This window comes from Euprymna scolopes, chromosome 40, assembly GCF_053919585.1.
Source record: "Euprymna scolopes isolate OS-2025 chromosome 40, ASM5391958v1, whole genome shotgun sequence".
Taxonomy (NCBI): Eukaryota; Metazoa; Mollusca; class Cephalopoda; order Sepiida; family Sepiolidae; genus Euprymna; species Euprymna scolopes.
This window is the reverse complement of record NC_136521.1, coordinates 39985816-40009497: the sequence shown is the minus strand read 5'-3', so window position 1 is coordinate 40009497 and position 23682 is coordinate 39985816. Positions and strand designations below refer to the sequence as shown.

Genomic DNA, 23682 nt, shown 5'->3' with positions numbered 1-23682 from the left:
CAACTTCTGAGAGTGACCTTCATTCCTGACCGGACAGGAAAAACTTACATCATACTCGTTTTCATAGCTGCTGGAAAAATCTTTAGACAATTCTATCGTTCTAGAAAATATCTCATTTTCAATGCAATTATCTGCCTATACAAAAGCCAAATACGCCAGAAGATGGAAGATCGTCTCCACATCTGGTAAGGAGTTCCTAAGAGCACAATGTCCTCCCTTCACAGGGTAGAAAACCGTATTCGAAATCTAGAGAGCGAAGTCGTTTTCGCTTGAATTCTCCGCCTTTCTCACAAAAGAGATGTTGTGAGTCTATCTGCACTCTATCGTTATTTTCATGGCAAGTGCTCGACTGAGCTTCGATCCATGCTTCCCTGTCCCGACAAAACATGTGCAGCATATTATCATCTAGTTACAACTGTCAATAATTTCCTTTATTCTCTATCAGAACTTTCTATTTTATCTTCATAAGCGGTGATACCTTAATAAAAACGGCCAGGAGAAACCAAAAGAAAATTGTTCTGAAAACTAGTGATGGGGCGATTCCGATATTTTTACCAATTCCGATACAATTACAGATTCCGATTCTATATAAATCTATAAGAATTTAGCAATAGTGTTGTTATTCTTCCCTTATTACAGTAAAAACACACGTTAAATGTGCTGATATTTTTCTACACATAAAAACAGACTGGGGGAAGGGTAATCTATCGATCTTAGTTTTACTGGTTGTTTAAAATCAATACATATGTACTATTTTATCATTATTACCAGCAATTATAAATTTTGCTTTAAACAGAATCAAATAAAAAATAATAATTAAAAGAATTGTTTTGGCATCGTAAAAGAGGCACAGATATTTCCGATTCCGATACCGATTCCGATACTCCCAAATGTACCGATTTTTTCTGATTCCCGATTCCGGTTTATAGTCCCAACACGACTGCAAACGTAAACGGTACACGCGAGAGAAAAAAAAAATACTTCAAGAAACGCGTGTTGAGAAAGCCGACGGACATTGCCCTTTCTTTCAATGCAAGGACGCATCTTACAAAAATATTAATTGGGGGCCTTTATATAAATACGCCACCCGCTGTTTGGGATAAAGGAATAAGTTAATTACGTTTATCACGGAAACAGTCGGGTCACCTACACTAATTACTAAGTACCTTATCTTGTTTCTCTTTGTTTGTTCCTCTTTTCAGAACAAATAGTTCAATGAAGCAGAAATTGATTGATTATAAGTGACAGTAGATCGTTCGGAAATTTGATGCAATTTTTTGATGTTTGAAATTAAAACAAATCTATGTGCATAATAATTGTTATGCAAACGTAATTTAATAGGTCGATGCCTTTTATATTAACGGGTCACCTGGTATCAAGCAATACACTTGAAAATAAGGATTATTTGCAGGTAATGATGGCTAGTTGAACATTATAAGCGAACCGAAGTAAGTAAATGGAATTTTCTTTCTAATAAGTAAATCAACACACGGAAGATTATAATGTTTCGAGCGTTCCCACGCTGCTTATCAAAACATGTTTTAATAAAAAGTCAAAGGGTCGCAGAAATATAAATTATCATGATAACTATAATTTTAGTTTTTCTTCCCATACGTGTATTTTTATTTTTTTAAATGCGAGGAAATATCTCACTTCACACACACACACACACACACACACACACACACACACACACACACACACACACACACACACACACACACACACACACATATATATATATATATTTATATATATATATATATATATATATATATATATATATATATATAAATGTATGTGAGCGTGTGTATGCGCGTGTGTGTGGCTTCCTTCAGTCTTGTCAGACTGTGGATACCCACTGTAAGGGTGTCTCTGCGTGAAATTTGTGTGGCAAGTGTTGCGCAGTCACTAACCTCGCCTCTCCTGAGTAAACATTGATGCATACCCGTGGCAATTTGAGGTGAAGGACGACTGGAAACGATCCCGAGATGAGCGGAGAGAACATACAGCGCCAATAATTCCCAAATTGTCATCCATCTGGTACTAGCCAGGCTCAACGTTGCTTAACTTCGGTGATCTGGCGAGGACCGGTGTGTCAACGTGATTGTGTAAGGAAATTATTTTTTAATATTGCATTTTCTGTTTTCAAACAATTTTTATTTTGAAAAGTAATTCTTTCTACATGAAATTTAAACATATACACTCTAATATGTGTGTATGTATGCATGTATATATAAATTCTAATATATATATATATATATATATATATATATATATATATATATATATATAGAGAGAGAGAGAGAGAGAGAGAGAGAGAGAGAGACAAATATTATTGAATAGCACGGAATTATTCTGTTTTACAATTTTCCTTTTTATCTTCTCCAATCTCCGAATAGTCCTTTTTGTGTTCTTCTCGAAATTGTATATGTTGGATCCATAATCGCGAGCGCTTTCGACAGAAGTACTTCTATCATCCTTAGGCATATTGTAGAAATAAATGTAGATATTGTTTTTTAATTTACTTATATATTCATTTTTCCTAGTCACGTGGTAATTTGTTAATGTGGCGGACTTTTTTTTTTACATATATTAAACACATTTATATATAAAAAACACATGTATACATTTTCATACATTTATCCCAAACATTTCAAAACGTTCCGGAAGCACTCATAATATTAATGAGCCGGAACATTTTGAAAGTACTTCTGTCGAAAGCGCTCGCGTTTATAAATCCAACACATACAATTTCGAGAAAAACACAAAAACGACAATTCGGAGATTGGAGAAGATAAAAAGGAAAATTGTAAAACAGAATAATTCCGTGCTATTCAATAATATTTGTCTAAATGAGAAAATGCTGCCTAAATATACACAACACACACACACACACACACACACACACACACACACACACATATATATATATGCATATATATATATATATATATATATATATATATATATATAAATATATATATATATATGCCCCTCTTTGGGTTGAGCACTGTCATAAATAATCTCACCGCTACTTATATATATATATAGATATTCCAAAAGCAAATTTCGAGTTTTCCAACGTATGTATTAGGTTGGTGGAAAAAATAATGTACGGCATGATTTTTGACGGTCAACTTCGTGTTAAAAACATTATTTTTGCACCAACATAATAACACACACACACACACACACACACACACACGCGCGCGCGCGCACACACACACAAGATTCGCTTTTGGCATCGGAAATTGACTCACAGTTTTACAAAGTCCGATACAGATTCCAATACCGATTCCGATAACCGAAAAAGGTCTAATTCTTACGATTTCAGATTTCGATTCAGCGTTCCAACACCAAGGACGTCTAAAAGTAATTCCTCCTATTTTTTCTATTCTGTCCGAATTGTTCAGAGCGGATTGCATATTGACTATACTAATGCATGACAGTTTAATCTCTGTCTGCAATGTGAGACACTATAAAATCCACTGGTAACTTGTCGAGAGCGATTTGTTTTAAGGTTGTTTTGAAAATGAAACGGAAAATTAATAACATTTAATAATCGTACTTTTTATATATGAACAGATATTTTTTTTTATATAAAAATAAAACTTTATTAACGCAAACAAAATAATTTAATTTTGAAACGAAAAAGTCAATTTGGTAAAATATTTGGTATTTCATTTATTTATTTTTTTGTTACATTAAGCCCAAATCACCGGTAACATTCGTAATATCGACTTTTAAAGGTTTTCTCGTATGCTGAAAAAGAAGAACAGGTTTCGGAATAAACATCCTTCCACTTCACACGTTAAGAACGGCTTTCGGAATAGACACGCCAAACCCCCTCATGTTAAGAACGGCTTTCGGAATAAACACATCAAACCTTGTCAATATAGTGGTGAACAGTGAGATTTCGCTTTTGTTCGCGCATGCGTAATTTAAAAAAAAAGGATAAAAATGGAACGAAATTTAAATTTCCGTTGCATTTTAAAACAACACCAAAACAAAACGATTTCAACGAGTTTTACCACGTGCTACTAGTAAGGATTCGTCATTGAAAAAAAAATTGAACAGATCAAAACAAATCGGCACATGTTGAACATCAACGGAATCGATGCATTTGATGTCTGAGATGTGTCCTTCGATTTTAGCATGGCGACACTAACGTTTCAGTGTAATGAAATACGTTTCGGGCATTTATGAGGGAGGCAGCGTTCATCGCTGGCCAACATGCATGAAAAATGATAGTAACTATGTAGAACAGTAAAGTCCGTAGTACAACAGTTTGTTAGTTTCCATGGTGCCATTCTCATGGCCGGAGCTCTTCAACTTTTATATTACTTTAAACCCACACTCGTACATTGACATATGTTGAGGTTATTTACGGGCGCCGCTCCCGTGGGACAAATGTAGAACTTCCGACTGTCAATGCGAGAGTTCTAGGTTCGATCCTCTGCTTGAGTGAGGTGCTAGTCTAGCCGTACTGATGAGTTGTGATACAACGATACAATACTGTATGTCGAGGACAACACATATATATATATTTATATATATATGTATATATATATGTACATATATATATATGTGTGTGTGCATATATATGTATATATATGTATATATGTATATATATACACACATACACACACACGCACACACACACACACATATATATATATATATATATATATATATATATATATATATATATATATATACATATGTATGTATGGTCAGATCATGTCATATGCTACTGGTACCATGTAACCCAATATTACCTGCCACATGGTCGGGTCACCGGCGACTAAAGTGGTTCCCCCACCAGACTTGTTTGGCGAGGAGGGCTGGTCTCCATGACGGATAAAACACACCTCCTTTCAAAGGGTGAATGAATCCTTTTTCGGGGTCAACGGCCAACTAGCACCGTGTATATTTGTGTGTGTGTGTATATATATATATATATATATATATATATATATATATATATATATATATATATATATGTATATATATATATATATATATATGTTGAGGTGGAGAGGGTTCCCGTAAGCCGTGGGATAGGCAACCTTTCTAGAAGAAGCAAATTTCTGATTTAAAAAAAAACAATAAAGCGGGAGACCAGTACCCATATTAAGCTGGTCTGCAGATTAACTTATTGTTGGCTCTCTGGCTCTTGCTTGTTTCTGGATCTCAACATTTTGAACTGAGAGCGAAACTTAACTGTCGTACAAAGCTAAAACTCAGTAACATCATCTTTGTATAGATACTCACTTAATCATTTGTCTATAAAAAATATCTGAGGCAGTGGCACCCGTCTGACAAGACGTTGCAATTATCATATGTATATATGTGTATGTATATATGTATGTATATATGTATATATATACATGTAAATGTATATGTATATATATGTATATAAATATGTATATATGTATATATAAATATATATATATTCATATATATATGTATATATAAATATATATATGTATATATATATATAAATACATATATAAATATATATGTATATAAAATATATATGTATATTTATGCATACACATACTTATAGATATAATATAAATATATATGCATACATGTATATACAGATATATACATATATATGTATATACATACTCATATATATACACATATGTATGCATATGTACATAAACATATATATATATACACACATGCACACACACACACACACACACACACACACACACACACACACACACATATATATATATATATATATATATATATATATATATATGAATATATATGGGGAGATTGGAGATTGACAAATACATAAGATTAATCGGCTGAAGAGTTCCCTAGTTACTGGTAACTAGCCGACCGGAACATGTTTTTAACTGTGTAACAACGTATTACTGGTTATGTAAAAATAAATAAAACATATACTCTGCTCTACTTTTTTTACTGTATTGAACAGTCTTTTATTAACCACGTTTAACTTCATTGGTTACTTAACCTTTGGACAACAATAACATCAGATTATATATATATATATATATATATATATATATATATATATATATATATATATATATATATATAGATATATATATATATATATATATATATATATATATATATATATGTGAATATATATATATATATATATATATATATATATTAGTTATCCACATAGAGTACTGTTTTACTGTTTCACAGCTCATCAGTGCAGCTATACAGTCACCTTCCTTAAGCCAGGATCGACACCCAACCGCCCAAATGACAGTCAAGGCTTCTCATCATTACGATATACGGCTGCTGCTGTGTTCGTAATAAATTAACAATGATTTGACATCGTCTAAACGCCTCCGCTCGATTATTTTACACAAAGAGGGTCGCTAAATACGCTAATGGCAGTTTGTATATCACTTCCCGAAATGCTCAACCACTGACAGGGATCATTATATATATATATATATATATATATATATATATATATATATATATATATATATATATATATATAATGTTAAGTTTTGAACACTCTTAAATTGATATAAAAACGTACTTTTCCTATTTTAAAGATTATTAAAATGAACTTTTTTAATTCACTAAGGCATGGATATGTGAGCGACTACGTGAAGGTTAACTAATTTTCATATTCATTTGAAAAACAAGCCTTAATTTAATATTTAAACATTTTTATAGTTTCTTATTGGTTTCATTTCACTATAAAGCTGACTTCTATTTATGCATAGTTTCTACAATCTGCATAATTGCATAGAATTTAGGATAAAAACATTCTAGCACACAGAAATGTAAATCTTTCTATGTATGTATGAATGTATGTATGTATGTATCTATCTATCTCTCTCTCTCTCTCTCTCTCTCTCTCTCTCTCTCTATATATATATATATATATATATATATATATATATATATATATATATATATAGCCTTGTCGGTTTGTATGGGAAAATTCTCTACAAAATACGTTTTCTGAATATTTGGTCTACAGAGTTAAAACTTGATATATATGCTATTGGAACCTGTAGTATATTTCGAGTTGGTTTTAGCTGTGAAAAGTTATTGCTAAAAGATCAAACTTGAAAACAAAACCGTTGATCTTTGCATGGAAAACGCGCATGCATTCATTAAGCATTCATTAAGCATTCATAGCTCAAAGTCGCTTTACTTTGAATCTTTTCGCATCCATCTGTGCAAAGCTCAGCCTATAACGGCGCTGGTGAGATAAATAAACAACCAAGCATAGTCCGGTTTCAATTACAGCGGATGGTACCCAAATCATATATTTTTATAACGTCTGCAATCATTACTTTATATTGGCGAAAGAGCTGTCAGTGGATAATTATATTAAAAAAAAAAAAACAAGCAATGCATGTGCCATTCCTCGTTTGAGAGTATCAAATTGATGAAAACGAAAATCATTCCCAACTCGAATTTAGGTAAAAATGCACCTTCCTATAAATAATTGAATTTACTTAAAATGTATCGCAAAAACGAAAACAAATAAATAACATCTAAATAAATAGCTACTTATTCAAGCAGTTGTGCAAGATAGCCCAGTGATAGAAGTTTAGGCTTGTTTCCATGGGGCCCCGATTTCGTATTCCGCTGGGTTCAAACACTCTGATGAGCCGTAGAAAACAAAACACGTGTCTGTAGATAATTATATTAAAAAAACATTATATATATTATATAAATATATATATATAACTATATATATATATAAATATATATATATATTATATAACTATATATAACTATATATATTATATAACTATATATATATATTATATATAACTATATATAACTATATATATATATACGATATAACTATATATATTATATAACTATATATATATTATATAACTATATATAACTATATATATATATATATTATGTAACTATGTATATATTATATAACTATATATAACTATATATATAATAATTATATATAACTATATACATATATATATTATATAACTATATATAACTATATATATTATATAACTATATATAAATATATTTATATTATATAATTATATATTACTATATATATATATATTATATAACTATATATAACTATATATATTTATTATAACACAATATATACCTATATATATAACTAGTTATATATTATATAACTATATATATATATATTATATAACTATATAACAGTATATAACTATATATATATTACATAATTATATATAAATATTTATATATATATATGGTTATAAATATATAAATATATATATATATATATATATATATATATATATATATATATATAAACGCAAACAACAGTGGTATTACCTTCTTTCTGTAATTCCCTTTGTAACATTTTTAAAAAGCTCTTAAACTCGCTAACCTGCAAATATATAAGTATTGTTCTTTTTCTCTTCAAAGTCCTCGTTATTTCCTTTGCCAATTTCTAAATTAGTCAATTACCATTTTATAGGTTTTATCACCATTGTTCATCCATAGATTTTTATTATCTTTTACAATATCGCTACAATTATTCCTATCTTATTGTCGGTTATTTATTATTTTTGCATTTTCGCCACCGTCGTGTTGCCTCGGTGGAATGTTGACCCTTTTATTGTATTTGTGAACGTTGGTTTGTTTTTGTTCAGTGGGGAGATAGAGGGTGTAGCTCTCCTCTGAGGGGTGAGTTTGAATTGCACTCGATGGCACGCTAATGAAGTAAGGAACTCTTCGGCGAAAACGAGAGAATTGATTTCATTTGATTTCGCTTTATTCCATTACTTGAAAAAGTGAAGTTTATCTCTTTATATATGTTAAATCTTCTGAAAATTTTAAGTGTCTTTGCACGACTGACACACCAATTGATTATAAATATATATATATATATATATATATATATATATATATATATGTGTGTGTGTGTGTGTGTGTTTGTGTGTGTGTGTATGTCTGTGTGTGTATGTCTGTGTGTGTCTGTATCTGTATGTGTGTATGTATATATGTATGTGTATATATGTATACATATATATGTATATATATATATGTTTATGTATGTATATATATATGTATACGTTTCTATGTATATATGGGTATATAAATACATACATAGATATGGATATATATATATATATATATATATATATATATATATATAAGTATATATGAGCCCTCGAAAGAGCAGGGCACAAAATGTTTTAAATAATAACAGAATAACAATAACAAAGATTTTGGCTGGCGAGGACTACTATTGAGTCACATATATATATATATATATATATATATGTATGTATGTATATATATATGTGAGTGTGTGTGTGTGTTTTTCTATTACCGTTTTATCTGTTTGGTTACATATGTTTCGGATGTTGGGTCATATTTACGATCCACAGCCTCGTCAGACCGTACATAAATCTGGTTTCTGTGAGGTCTGACGGGGCTGGTGGATTGTAAATATTGTCCAACATCCGAAACATATGTAACCAAACAGATAAAATGGTAATATAAAAAATAAAAACACATAATTGCTCTACAATAATATTGAGCACCCTTTTCAGGTTTTTACAAATTACCAGTCTTACCATATATATATATATATATATATATATATATATATATATTTATATATATATATATATATATATATATATATGTGTGTGTGTGTATATATGGATATATAATAAATATGTATATATGTATTTATATTCATATATTAAGGAGATATATGTATACAACTATATTCGTAAGCATATATATATATGCATATATATATCATACATACATGTATATATATATTTGTATATATATATATATATATATATACATACATCTTTTATTTATACCTACATCTATGTATACATATATGTTTATATATACATATATATACACACACACATATATATATCTTTTGATATCAGTTCTATATATTAGGTACAATAGAATAATTAATCGAGAAGTTTCTCTGCAATAATCAATACGATATCTTCATAAATTAAAATATATGTAAGGGTGCTTTCGAACGGGTAAGAACACCGACACTAATATTATTAATATTACTAATATCGTTAATAGAATCTTGTAAAAATACTTCTAATAATAAAAATCAGAACGATAATGAGAAAAGATAAAAATGTTATATAAAACAATTGGAGTAAGAATATATAGAGATCCATCAATCATCTATCTATCTATCTTCTTCTATACATAGATATATATATATCTATATATGTATGTGTGTATATGTGCGTGTGTGTTGTTTAAGAAGACAGAGGTTCTCATACATTAAGACATTATTATTTTCTTCAATTTTTCTTGGAGTTTTTTTTTTGCGTGAAAATAACGAAAGTTCCATAAGATTTAGGAAAAATTTCCATTCGACGTCGGATACTCTTCAAGTGAGAAAGAAAATAAACAAGTACCCTTGGAGAATTTGAAAAAAAAAATTCGTCGACGGCCAGGTTGTTTTTATGGGCAGTTAGCAAACTGCAACCTTGGCTCAAAATTTGAGTCACATTGAAAAGGGCGCTATTTTGACAAGCATCCTAAAATATTGTTACTTGTTTGATAGGCAATATTATTAATTCTAGGTTGTTTGAGCTCTTATGGAAATAGCTTCGGAGATTTTTAACATTATATGTATATATATATATATATATATATATATATATATACATATATTTATATATATGTATATATATATATATATATATATATATATATATATAGAGAGAGAGAGAGAGAGAGAAAGGGAGAGATAGATAGAGACAGAGAAAGAAAAAATAGATAGTGAGAGAGAGAGAGTTTTTAAAGATAATTATCCACTGACACGTGTTTCGTCGTCTACGACTAATCTAGAATGTCTTCATCTGATGAGTCGCAGACGACGAAAAACGTGTCAGTGGATAATTATATTTTAAAAACAATATATATGCCGCTCTTCATTTGGGGGGGGGTACCTAATTTATCAAAGGGAAAATTATTCTCAACTCGCATTTAGGTGAAAATGCACTTTCGTATTTATAACATATCGTAAAAACGAAAAAAAAATCTCAATACACACACACACACACAACCACATATATATATATATATATATATATATATATATATATATATATATATATACATGTACGTTTCTCTAAAGGTAAAGCCTCTTGCTTTTTCATCAATAAGTTGAAGAGCTAAGTAGATGTGAGTGGTGGCATTAAAACGTGCGATGTTTTGTGCGTTGGAAGTTTTTTTCATGCATAATCACCACAATTTTTATAGTACTTTTTTCCAGCGAAGAACGATCGCTGTGCATGGGAGTCCGGAGTGCGTGTTGCCATACGAAAGTCGTTCCAAAAGTAAATTGTACTATTTTTAACAAAATTGTTGAAGATCGACGAAGACGGGGGTAATACCATTAAAACTCGCGTGCTTTTACGCCCCAAAATTTGTTTTTCTTCATAATCGCCACAATTGTTGTGTTGACAAGAATTCAAGAGTGTTTTCTGCTTCTGACGCCAGCGTATGATAGGATTTACTTTTTAGAGTCTCGGACCGTCAGTATCTGCAACAGAGATAGTAAACAACCACTTCTGATCTATCACTGTATGATAAACAAAAAATAGGAGATATAACTCTTCGAATAGCCTCATATATATATATATATATATATGTGTGTGTGTGTGTGTGTGTGTATTTTGATATATATATATATATATATATATATATATATATATATATATATATATATATATTGATTGATTGTTGGAGAGCTATTGGCTACACATTAGCAAACGTGTTTCAATGACCCCCTAGCAAGGAAAATCAACTCATCAGGCCAAAAAACCATCCACGGATGGGTTTTTGGCCTGATGAGTTGATTTTCCTTGCTAGGGGGTCATTGAAACACGTTTGCTAATGTGTAGCCAATAGCTCTCCAACAATCAATATATTGCTCTGTTTCATGCATTGAGCACTCTTTGGAATGACATATTGTGTTGTTGTTATGAGTTACTGAAAAATTCTACCAACAGTATAATAATATATATATATATATATATATATATATATATATATATATATATATATATACATGTGTGTGTGTGTGTGTGTGTAATAGTATTAGTTGTTACATATATGTAATAATCTTGAAGTCGATCTAAAAATCGATGAAATATTGCGGCACCAATCTCTTTCAGCCATCAATCGCTTTTTATGCCTCAGACGAAAAATGGCCTCTATTTTCTAGAATAAATTTTAGCGAGAACAACTTTCGAAAATCTTTATTAGAAAGTTCCTCACAGACTTTTGGTCGCCTCATGCAGATTCGCGATATTATACCGGTGAGGGGAGGGGAGTGAAAGATCGTTGTTGTTTTCCATTTCTTTATTATGCGTTGTTGGTCGGGTTGTTGTCGTCGTTGTTGTTGTTGATGTTGGCCTGTATCTTTTTGATGATTGTTTCTTAAATTTTTTTTTCCTTTCGTGTGAAACATCGTTGGTATCTTAAAAGATGCAAGCACAATGTTGAGACGAAGCATACAATTGAAATACAGATATAGATAATTGAAAAGAATGAGAGCAAGTGAGAAGGGTGGCAAAGGGAGACGCACAACGAGATAGACCGAGATCGAGAGGGCAGTGGGGTAGACAACAAAATAGAAATGAGCATATATATATATATATATATATATATATATATATATATATATATATATATATCAATGTAGATGCCCCGATACAAAATGAATTAAATACCATGTATATCACGTAATTATATATATATATATATATATATATATATATATATATATATATATATATATATATATATATATATAATTAAATAACATGTATATTACGTAATTATACATATATATATATATGCATATATCCATATATATGTATATATATATTCTTAGCATTTTTAAGTATGTATATACATATATATATGTATATATATTTATACATATATTCATATATATATACATATATTTTTTTCTTAGCATTCTTAAGTATATATACATATATATATATGTATGTATAAACATACATATATATATGTATATATACACATATATATCTATGTATATGTACACATATATATATATGTATATATACATATATACATATTTATATTCGGCCTCACAATTAGCACCAAGAAGACCGAACTTATGTTCCAACCAGCTCCCAGAAATATATCATGAGCCAAGTATCTCAGTCAAGGGACAGAACCTTCATGCGGTTGAGACCTTAACATATCTGGGCAGCATTCCATCTTGGACAGCCACAATCAATCTCAAAATCAACAACAGGATCGTTCAGGCAAGCAGCGCATTCGGGACAACTCAAAAGCAAAGTCTGGGAAAGGAGAGGAATCAGCATTGACACCAAGCTGAAGGTTTACAGAACAGTTGTCCTCCCCACATTGCTCTATGGTTCAGAAATCTGGACTACCTACAGAATACACGAAAAACGTTAAACCACTTCTAGCTGAGATGTCGCCGAAATCTCTTCGATATCAGATGGCAAGACAAAGTTCCTGATGCAAAGGAACTGAAAAGTTTTAATCTTCCCAGCATAAGTACTACCATTCGAAAGATTCAACTGAGATGGGTAGGTCACGTCTCCCGCATGCCAGATGACAGAATCCCAAAACAACTCCTGTATGGCGAGCTGTGCCAAAGAAGCGTTCAGTCGGAGCACCAAGAAAACGCTTTAAGGACAACCTCAAAGTCTCCCTCAAAGACTTCAACATCCTGGGAATCGCTTGCATCAGACAGACATCAGTGGTGTCACCTCATCAAAAAGGAGCTGAAAGAGCTTAAGAGATAAGAACCCTCGAAGCAGAACAAAGCGCGCAACCCGCAAAGCCAGAGCAACAAGCTCTCCTCCACAACACCTGCTCACCACTGTCCTAATTGTGGGAGAGCCTTCCATGGCCGGGTCGGCCTTACAAGTCATCTCCAGAAGCACAAAACGAATACTTCTACTCACTGATGTCATGGTCATCTTCGACTGCGAAGGACGAACACATATATATATATATATATATATATATATATATATATATATATATATATATATATATACAGTCCTGGTCAAAATCATAAGACCCCTTAAGAAAGTAAGCGTTTACGCATAATATCGAATTTTTAACCAAACAAATGGTTGAAACCATTGCCAAAAGGGAAAATATGATGGGGAAAAAATGAAATCTGCTTTATTCGAAAGCTTAACCCTGATTTAATAATTATTTTTTAAAAAACAAACATATTCATCTGGTCAAAATGATAAGACCACTTTAATAAAATCGGCTAGTTTTGAAAAAATGAATACGAAAAGCTTTCTATCTTACTAAAAGCAACTTGTTAGTGGATAAAAAACATCTTGCTAAATTATAAATGGCAAAAGGAAACCATTATCAGAGTTTGAAAGAGGAAGGATTTTTTAGCTTAATGGGGGTGGACTCTCCCATAGATCCATTGCAAACGAATTGAATCGTAGCAAAACGGTCGTCACAAATCTTTTAAGAAATCCAGATCAATATGGACACAAAAAGAGTCCAGGTCGACCAAAAAAAAAAAAAATTAATTAATAACCCCATCACTGGATCGCCGTATCAGAAGTTTAAAAAAAAACTCCAGTATGAACTCAAGTTGATTGAAAATCCAAACAGCAGCAGAAGGCATCTGAAAAAGAAGGGTTTCAATCACGTCTTTTTGAACAGCACAAAACTAACCGACTTAAATATGCTTCCAAATACCAGACTTGGGATGAAGAGAAGTGGGAACATGTAATTTTCTCCAATGAGAAAAAGTTTAATCTAGATGGTCCAGATGGATTTCAACACTATTGGCATGATAAAAATTTGCCCAAAGAGACTTTTTTCGGCATAGTAGGGGAGAGTCTTTAATGATCTGGGGTGCTTTCTCGTCAGCTGGGATCCTAAAGTTGCAAGTAGTGAAAGGCCGGAAACATCATTGAAGTACATTTCATTGCTTGAAAATGTTTTATAAGGACTAAAGGTCCACATCTGTGTGGAAGAAATTGAATATTCCCGCAAGACAACGCTGCGATACACACTTCTCGACAAGCACGAGAATACTTTTCTTCAAATAATATAGAATTGTTAGATCATCCAGCATGTTCTCCGGACCTCAATCCCATGAAAAATCTTTGGCGATGGATGGCAAAAGAAGTGTTCAAGGATGGGACCGAGTATGATTCGATAAATAAACTTTCTGATTCAGTTTTCAGTACAAGGGATAAAATTCGTTCGCAACTGATAAAAAACTTAGTCGCAAGCATGCCGAAGGGAATTTTTGAAGTAATTCGTAATAATGGAGGCTATACTAAATACTGAGACCATTTTTAGTAATTTATAATTGCCTTTTGTTAGATAAATTATCAGTGGTCTTATCATTTTGACCAGGTAGAAATGTTTGTTTTTTAAAAAATAATTATTAGATCAAGATTAAGGTTTCGAATGAAGCGGACTTCATTTTTTACATCATATTTTCCCTTTTGGCAATGATTAAAAATTTGATAATATGCGTAAACGCTTACTTTCTTAAGAAGTCTTATTATTTTGACCAGGAGTGTATATATATATATATATATATATATATATATATATATATATATATATATATATATATATATTTACTTATATATATTTACTTATATATATATATATATATATATATATATATATATATATATATATATATAAATGTCTACAGGTACAGAATTTGTATATAGTTTTAAATAAAATACTAGGCGGAAGTTTCTCGAGAGTTCTTTCGGCTATCATCTCGTCAGGTGTAAATCGATAGCAATCTAAATAATATTGTAACGAAAATAAAGCGTCAACCTTCTTTGTGCCGGCAAAAAGAAACATCAAACGCATTGTTTCTCTTTGGGGAACTTTGAATTTTTTCTCCCGCTTTTTTTTTTTTTTTCTCCCTCGTTGTGCCAATATTTTTAATCGTTTTTAAACGTAAATAAATTTAATTAATGTCCCCGTACGTTAGCACATTTAAAAAGTTCCCCAATAGAACTCTTTATTTTCGTTACAATATTATTTAGATTGCTATCGATTTACTCCTGACGAGATGATAGCCGAAAGAACTCTCGAGAAACTTCCGCCTAGTATTTTATTTAAAACTATATATATATATATATATATATATATATATATATATATATATATATACATATATATATACATATATATATGTATATATACATATATACATATTTATATATGTATATACATATTTATATATGTATATACATATATACTTATTTATATATGTATATATACATCTTTATGTATGTGTATATACGTATTAAAATATGTATATATATATACATATTTATATATGTATATATGCATATTTATATATGTATATATACATATTTATATATGCATATATATATATTTATATATGTATGTATATACATATTCATATATGTATATATATATACATATTTATATAGGTATATATACGTATTTATATATGTATATATACATACTTATATATGTATATATACATATTTATACATGTATATATATACATATTTATATATGTATATATAGATATTTATACATATATATATACATATTTATATATGTATATATATACATATTTATATATGTATATATAAACATATTTATATATGTATATATATACATATATATATTTATATATGTATAGGTACATATGTACTTACATATATATATGTATCCATGCATATATATATATATATATATATATATATATATATATATATATTTATATATACTTCAGAACAAGGAAATATATCTACTCATATGCAAATTCAGGGATTTTCGGTCTAACGAAATATTATTAGATATAATATTTCATACAAGACAATCCAAGACATATATATATGCTCAATATCCAAGATAGAGCGAACTAAGCAAGGTGTATGTATTCAAAATGTATTATTTGAGAAGGTTAATTTTACAATAGAGAATGGTTATTGCTTGAGAACAAAGACTACAATTGAATAAATCTATTTCCTTAACCCATGACATTTCGATGCTTAACCGTCTCCTCAGGGGAAAAATATTAGCAGGTGTTAGCAACGGTGAAACGAAGGACATATGCTTGAATGTGATTGCGACCTGATAGCTTGAAAGATCAGAAGAATATTCACTAGGTTTATACAATAGTGCTCAATAACAAATAAATTTATTTATATTCATATTTATAGAAAGATATAAAAGCTTTACGACTTAGACAATGTTTCGATCTATATTTATTATATATATGGAATCAATTACTAGGTTGAAACCCTAAGTCATTAGCAATTGTATTTTCAGTGTCGCCTGCACTGAGGATTGAGCATTCAATCTCCAGTAGAGTGTAACTTAAAAATGAATTTTACTAATTATTTTATCCACTACGCCATGGATGCTTGAGAACAATTTTCGTATAAATCTGCTACAAGACGGGATAGGTCTCTTTACCTCCTTACTACTAGACACATCCTTATCACGATTTAGCATTCATTTTTGGATTTGAAGTACAAAATCCTTTATCTGAATTTCCTTGTTCGTAGTATCTAAACTGTTTTACTAAATTTAATTTTCTATGCTTATGGCTTTTAGCAAGCAAGGTGAAAACAAATAAAAACACTTTGCTAATATTTTTCCTCTGAAGAGATGAATAAGCATCGAAATGTCATGGGTTAAGGAAATAGATTTATTCAATTATATTAAAAAAATCTGTATTCGAAGATTACCTTTTTCAAATCATGAATTTTTAATACATGAATTCTGATAATATATATACATATATATATATATATATATATATATATATATATATATATATATACTAGCAAACAGTTAATAAAACATGATAAAAACACTTTGAAATATTTAATCTGAAAAGGAAACACTAGATAAGTGGATAGTCCTAATATATATAATATAGTCCTAATATATATATATATATATATATATATATATATATATATATAAATATATATATATATATATATATATACCATCATATAATGTATTTCTTTTATTCACTTGACATTTACAATTCTTGACCGCATCTGTTTCGTAGCGCAAATCAATCAATTCATTATTATATAAATCAGTCAATCTATTTTGCCCTTAACTCTTCAGCAAAAATATCAACAATCAATCCGTCAAAACGAAATGACGTGTTTTTTAAATGATTTAAATCCGAAAATATAGAAGAGAAGCTGTAAATACCCTATAATATGTTTCCATTGCGCTATTTTGAATTTAATATATATATATATATATATATATATATATATCCAGTCTTTAGAATTTCAAACGTAAGAAGAATGCACTCAACGACATTATAACATAGTGCTTGATAACAAGAGCAAAATAGTATTTATTTATTAGAAGGCAAGCATTCACATTTGGTCGCTACAAACAGCCATCTGTTTTAGTCAATGAGACTTTTTCGGGCGACCCTAAACCATCTGACGCTAAAAATCAGCGTCTGATGGGTTAGGGTCCTCTTATGAAATCTCATTAACTGAAACAGATGGCTGTTTTAGCGACCAAATGTAACTGTTTATTATATATATATATTGTTTTTAAATCCCCGAAACAGTGTTTCATGGTAAACAACTGATGATCCCTTAAAAAATATAAAAATTGGTATTATAGTAAATTTGAGAGTTGATGCAGTGATTGCAGGTGATTAAATGACTTACTGACTAGATGTTTTTTTTTTGATGAATGATAAAAAATAATTTTTTGTGTGGTTTCAAATGTTAAAAACTTCAAAGACTATATATATATATATATTCACTGCAATAGTAAAATATACTTATGGCATGTAAGGCACAGAGAAAAGTTTGTGTTGCATTCTGGGAAATTTATCAGGAAAACAGCAATTAGCGTGAATAAGAGATATATTTTTGCGTAAGACTTTTTTATGCTATGTTGTCTGTCCTCTTTAGTGTACGTGCTCATAATTCAAATGTAAGTCTCTTCCTTGGGCCAACACTTGTTTTTTATACAAGATAATATCTTAGCATTCTCTTAAAGATCTTCTTAGTTCTGAACATGAATGAAATGAGGCTTATGAATTTTTATCACCTCAATTTACCAGTTCAATATTTTACATATATATTATTTTAATTGAAATTCATTATTGAGATGAGTATTATTTATATTAATTTATTTATTGCGGACTATTATACTCATCTTTATTAATTGTTATATCACAACGTTTCGCACAACTATTCCTCTGGCCTTCGTCAGGTGGTAACCGCGACGGATAGGAACTTCGAATCTCCTAACTGCATTCTCAGCAATGATTACCATCCATGGTTGTCGTCTCTCCACGTTTTGGGCCCCGTGGCACAGTAGTTGAAGTTGAATCTCTACGGTTGCAGATTAGAATTGTCTGAAGATAGCGGTTTCAATCCTACCCAAAGCCGGCCAGAGGTTTACTTGGCCAAAAACGTGGTGAGACGACAACAACTACGGATGGCAATGATTGCTGAGAATGCAGTTAGGAGATTCAAAGTTCCTATCCGTCGCGGTTTACACCTGACGAAGGCCAGAGGAATAGTTGGCCGAAACGTCGTGAAACAACAACTAATAAAGATGAGAATAATAGTCCTCAATAAATAAATTAATACAATATTTTACAGTATATCATTCTTGTGATCATTTGGTCTTACCAGATTCCTAGAGAAGAATTTATATAGTCTGATCGATTATCAAGCGAAGTGTTGTTCTTTGTGTAACATAAGTTAGAGATTGTCGAGTAAGCTTCGAGAATAAATAGGGCACGTGTTGAAGTAAATGCTGAAATACGCTACTAAAAATTTCTAAATGTGTCTTCACCGAAAATCTTAGAAAAAAAGATTTTAATTAATATAAATAAAACTATGTGTATGTGCGTAGATACAGCCGTGTAAAACGACCACAAGATGAGTTGGCCGAAACTTAGTGAAGCAAAAACAACTATGCTGATAAGGATAACAGTCCGCAAATAAATAAATAAATATTCATCTCCAAGGATTATAATGAAAAAAAAGTATTATTATTATATACACACACATATACACACATTATATATATATATATATATGTATATATAAATATAACATATTCAACAGTACACAACGTCGCAGCCCACAAGAGCCATGACAGTCAACGAACCGGAAGGCCAAGAGTCGAGTTTCGCCCTCATTTGGGCTCACCAGTTAGAGAAATTAGAATTTCTCGTGTGCAGGGCGTTTGCTCAGTTGGCAGCGTGTTTGCCTCGCATGCAGAGGATCGGGTTTCGAATACTGAGTTCGGATTGGCTAACTGATGAGCCCAAATAATGGCGAAACCTGAGTATTGGACTTCGTGTTCGTTGATTTTCATGACTTTTGTGGTCTGCGACGTTGTTTGGCTGTGGAATATATTATATACAATCCCTCACATTCTGAAAATCATATATATATATATATATATATATATATATATATATATATATATATATATATATATATAATTATAATTATTAGCAATTAGTAATATACATTTTCAGAATGTGAGAGATTATATAAATATCTCCACAGCAAAACAATGTCCGAGTCTATAAGCGACATGGCAGCCAACTTATTGGAAGTCCAAGACTCGAGTTCGCCCTCATTTGGGCTCATCAGTTAGACATATCCGAACTCAAGACATCTCTAAATAAAAAACATCCTATTACTAATTGCTCGCTAAGTCAGCATTGCTGATTGGAATAGCACTTGTAAGTTGAAAATTCCTACTCGTAAGCCACCGGCTTGGGGTTATTAGCTTGTTGGATGAAGCTTGTCGAGACAAATAGGTCCATTCGTCGCGGTTTGTTCGGTCAGTGTTAGTTTGTGTGCGGGACGTTTACACAGTTGGTAGAGTGCTTGCCTCGCATTCAAGAGGCTCGAGTTTTAAATTCCGGGTTCGGATATGACTAACTGATGAGCCCAAATGAGGGTGAAGTCCCGATAAGTTGGCTATCATAAGTTGGCTTGGATTCCTGTTTGTTGGCTGTTATGGCTCTATGGCTGCGACGTTGTTTGGCTGTAGAAACGATTATATAATCTCTCACACACACACACACACACACACACACACACATATATATATATATATGTGTGTGTGCGCGTTTGTGCGTGTGTGTGTTTGTGCGAGTGTGTGTGTGTGTGTGTGTGTGTGTGTGTGGGTGTGTGTGTTTGTGTGTGTGTGTCTGTGCGAATGTGTATTATTACGCAATCATCAACGATGAAAGAGATAATTACCGCAAGTAATTGGTAGACTGGAATTCGTCTTCAAAGCTATCAGAAGGTAACGCAGGAATTGAAGAAAATTAAGTAGCTATAAATTCTAAATCGGCGGGAATAAACAATAGTCAGAGAGTATAAAACGGATAAAACATTGGAATATAATATTCCTCACTTAGTTTGTGGCATTTACTTAATTTCCTAAAGAATTTCTTAAACGTTCTTTGATACCGAGATTTTGAAATAAATATGAATATATCTATATATATATATCTATCTATCTATCTATCTATATATATATATATATATATATATATATATATATATATATATATATATATATATATAAATAAATGAAATTGTCTGTTTCTTTTTGTGTACCTGTGTGGGTAAATTTCCCTACCAAATTACTTTGTTAATTTTCATTCTACAGACTCGGGATCTGTCATTAGATTAATGGAAATAGTATTTCTAGAAAATAGAGAAATAAAAAGGAACAAAACGAAATAAAGACGAAACGTTGATGAACACATAATTTGGTTTGTTCCGTTTATTGCTCTCTTTCTCTCTCCCTCTGTATATATATATATATATATATATATATATATATATATATATATAGAGAGAGAGAGAGAGAGAGAGAGAGAGAGATAGAAGAGAGAGAGGGAGAGGGAGAGAGAAAGAGAGAGAGAGGGAGAGAGATAAAGAGAAATTGTGAAAGAAAAACGTTTATGCGTTCTTGTGTTCATTCTTTTTTTTTAAATAATTCGTTTTTATTTTGGTCCTTTTTTTGCAAACAAAACTGCATTGTCTTCGTCACATAATGTTAAAATCACATTAATATATAATCAAACATAATGTATCTATTCAAGTTTTAACCCCTTCCGATGTGTCTACGTTCTTGGTTCCTTATATATAATAATTTAATATATATTCCGAATGTATTACAATAAAATAAGTTTTATTAATACAATTATTTTTGCTCATTTTCAACACCTATACCTTCTTTCAATAGTAAATACAATTCTCCCAAGTATCCATAAATACATATGTACATATATATATATATATATATATATATATATATATATATATATATATATATATATATATATAGTAAGTTATGAAAATGTGTATGACAATTAGGCTACACACAATGTTCGGCGTTATATTCTCGTGGGAATTCGTCAGGCTTATTACTCGTGAGTATTCGTCAGGCATAAGAGTAACAAACTCTAATGACAATGAAACGCGGAATACCCTGCGTAGCTTAATTAGCATATATATTTTCATAACTTACTACATAGCTCTACCTATGTATTGAGCACTGTTGAAGTAAATAGTGAAAAATTTACGCATAAAATTGTATCTTCGTATATTAATTATATGATTAAATTAAGTAATCATATATATATACATATATATATATATATATATATATATAAAATATATATGGCGATTAAGCTACACTGAATATTCGGCGTTTCATCCACTCTAGGACTAGTTAGCCCTTACACAAAATCTTCAATAAAAATACCTTAAAGTTATCCTACAGTTGTTGCGAAGATTTAGAGATTATAATTAAAACACATAATAACAAAATATTAAATGAAAAACAATGTAAACAACAACAAAATAAACAATAAATAGTAAACACCATGACAAAAATAAAACTAACACTAGCAGAAAAAATAATAATAATAATAATAATAATAATAATAATAATGATAATAATAATAATGATGATAATAATAATAATAATAATAATAATAATAATAATAATAATAATAATAATAATAATAATAATAATAAACCAACCCCGGAAAAGAACAACCATACTATAAATAAAAATATTAATAACGAACAAGATAAATACAACTGTAGACACCGCACACTTTGCCCAGTTACAAAAAAAATGTCTAACCAAAAGCGTAGTTTATAAGGCAACAATATTTGCGAAAGAAAACACGAATAACAAGAAATATTACGTAGGCATGACTTCATTAGATTTACAAAACCCGATACTATGACCACAAAAGTACATTCAACAATAAAAAAAAACACCGTATAAAAACAACACTAGCGAATAAATACTGGAAACTCAAAGAAAGCGGACATTCGCCGGTAGTCGAATGAAAAAAAAATAAGACAAGCTACCACGTGCAGGCACATAGATGACCCATGTAGATTATGCCCTCATGAAAATTTTGCTATCCTGTACTTTAAAGAACCCCAACATCTATTAAACTGTAGAAGAGAAATAGCAAATAACTGGGTTCACAAAATAAAATTACTCTAGGATAGCGATACAAAATAGTTTTAAAACTAACAAAAACAATAGAAAATAAACAAATAAATAAATTAAATAAACATGAATATACATAAACGATCACACATATATGTATATATA

The 23682-nt window shown here is 30.3% G+C and overlaps 1 long non-coding RNA gene across 1 annotated transcript in view; it reads right to left on the bottom strand.

Annotated features, from left to right (window-relative positions):
- The window catches only part of LOC145265763 (uncharacterized), a 499232-nt gene that overhangs the window by 323376 nt on the left and 152174 nt on the right, over positions 1 to 23682 (bottom strand). The window lies entirely within an intron of this gene.